This window comes from Arachis hypogaea, chromosome 20 (assembly GCF_003086295.3).
Source record: "Arachis hypogaea cultivar Tifrunner chromosome 20, arahy.Tifrunner.gnm2.J5K5, whole genome shotgun sequence".
Classification (NCBI taxonomy): domain Eukaryota; kingdom Viridiplantae; phylum Streptophyta; class Magnoliopsida; order Fabales; family Fabaceae; genus Arachis; species Arachis hypogaea.
Window position 1 is genome coordinate 75,455,459 of NC_092055.1, and position 2,499 is coordinate 75,457,957.

The window sequence follows — 2,499 nt, forward strand, 5'->3', positions numbered from 1 at the left end:
ATTTCAAGAACTCTCTTCCTCTGAGGCGTCCCATTACTCACAGGATTCCTTTCAGAAGTGTACATGAACTGGTTATTTGCAACCATGTCAATGAGTTCTTGAGCTTTTGCAGGCGTTTTCTTTAGGTGAATGGATCCACCTGCAGAATGGTCCAATGACATCTTTGATAACTTAGACAGACCATCGTAGAATATATTCAGGATGGTCCATTCTGAAAGCATGTCAGAAGGACACTTTTTGGTTAGTTCCTTGTATCTCTCCCAAGCTTCATAGTGGGATTCACCTTCTTTTTGTCTGAAGGTTTAAACATCCACTCTAAGCTTGCTAAGCTTTTGAGGAGGAAAGAACTTGGCTAAGAAAGCCGTGACCAACTTATCCCAAGAGTTCAAGCTATCTTTATGTTGAGAGTCCAACCATATTCTAGCTCTGTCTCTTACAGCAAACGGGAGAAGCATAAGCCTGTAGACCTCGGAGTCAACCCCATTGGTTTTAATAGTATCACAGATCTGCAAGAACTCAGTTAAAAATTGAAAAGGATCTTCTGATGGAAGTCCATAAAACTTGCAGTTCTGTTGCATCAGAGAAACTAGTTGAGGTTTAACCTCAAAATTGTTTGCTCCAATGGCAGTGATTGAGATGCTTCTTCCATGTAAATTGGAATTCGGTGCAGTAAAGTGACCAATCATCTTCCTTGTATTGTTATTATTTTCGACCATGTCTCTTTCTTTTTCGAAATTTTCAGTCAGATTTTCTCCAGAGAGTTGTGCTTTAGCTTCCCTTAGCTTCCTCTTCAGAGTCCTTTCAGGTTCAGGATCAGCTTCAACAAGAATGTTCTTATCCTTGTTCCTGCTCATATGAAAAAGAAGAGAACACAAAAGAAAATATGGAATCCTCTATGTCACAGTATAGAGATTCCTTATGTAAGTATAAGAAGAGAATAGTAGCAAAAGAAAAAGATAAGAATCCAAACACAGGGGAGAGGAGTGGGTTCGAATTTTTGAGTGAAAGAGGGGTGTTAGTAGATAAATAAACAAATAGAAGGGGATGAGAGATAAGAGAATTCAAAAATTAAATAAAATAAAATAAAAATATTTTTGTTTTTAATTTAAAATCAAAGTTACTTCGAAAATAAGAAGGAAGAATGAAACTAATTTAAATTGAAATTTAAAACAATTAGTTAATTAAAATTGAATTTTGAAAAAGAGGGAAGGGATTTTCGAAAATTAGAGAGAGAGTTAGTTAGGTAGTTTTGAAAAAGATAAGAATAAAACAAAAAGTTAAGTGGTTAATTGAAAAAGATTTGAAAATCAAATTTTGAAAAGATAAGAAGTTAGAAAAGATTTTGAAATTAATTTTGAAAAAGATGTGATTGAAATTTATTTTGAAAAAGATTTGAAAAAGAAATTTAAAAAAGATTTGATTTTGAAAATTAAATTTGATTACTTGACTAACAAGAAACTAAAAAGATATGATTTTAAATTTAAAGATTGAACCTTTCTTACTAGGAAAGTAACAAACTTACAATTTTTTGAATCAATCACCTTAATTGTTAGTAAAGATTTTGAAATTATGGAACAAAATAAGAAAAAGATTTTTGAAAATCAAATTGAAATTTTTGAAAATATGAAAGAAAAAATGAAAAAGATTTGATTTTTGAAAAAAGATAGAATTTTTAAATTGAAAATTTGATCTGACTCATAAAAAACAATTAAATTTTAAAAACTTTTTGAAAAAGTCAACTCAAATTTTCGAAAGTTTATGAGAGAAAAAGGGAAAGATATTTTTTTTATTTTTGAATTTTTAATGAAGAAAGAGAAAAACATAAAATTGATGCAAAACATAAAAATTATGAATCAAAACGACTAATGCATGCAAGAACACTTTGAATGTCAAGATGAACACCAAGAACACTTTGAATGTCAAGATGAACACCAAGAACTTTATTTTTGAAAACTTTTAAGAAAAGAGAAACATGCAAGACACTAAACTTAGAAATTTTCAAACTTTAGACACTAATAATTCAAAAATGCATATGGAAAACAAGAAAAGACACAAAACAAGAAATTTTAAAGATCAAACAAGAAGACTTACCAAGAACAACTTGAAGATCATGAAGAACACATGCATGAGTTTTCGAAAATTTTAAGAAAAATTAAAAAGATGCAATTGACACCAAACTTAAAAAGTAACACTAGACTCAAACAAGAAACATAAAATTTTTTGTTTTTATGATTTTATAAGATTTTTTTTTTTGGTTTTTTCGAAAAATATTTTGGGAGAAACGAAAAAGAAGAAATTTTTTTTTGTATTATTTTTGAAAATAAGAAATAAAAAGCTTAAAATTAAAATAAAATTACCTATTCTGAGCAACAAGATAAACCGTCAGTTGTCCAAACTCGAACAATCCCCGGCAACGGTGCCAAAAACATGGTACATGAAATTGCGATCATCAACAATGGCGCCAAATACTTGGTGCTCTCAATCGTGAATCACACTTTG

At 30.0% G+C, this 2,499-nt stretch overlaps 1 non-coding gene across 1 annotated transcript; it reads left to right on the forward strand.

Moving 5' to 3' along the window:
• Window positions 1-215: 215 nt before the first annotated feature.
• Window positions 216-323, forward strand: LOC112788631 (small nucleolar RNA R71). Its single transcript, XR_003195988.1, has one exon. It is a non-coding gene; the product is annotated as a small nucleolar RNA R71 (small nucleolar RNA).
• The last annotated feature ends 2,176 nt before the right edge of the window (window positions 324-2,499 follow it).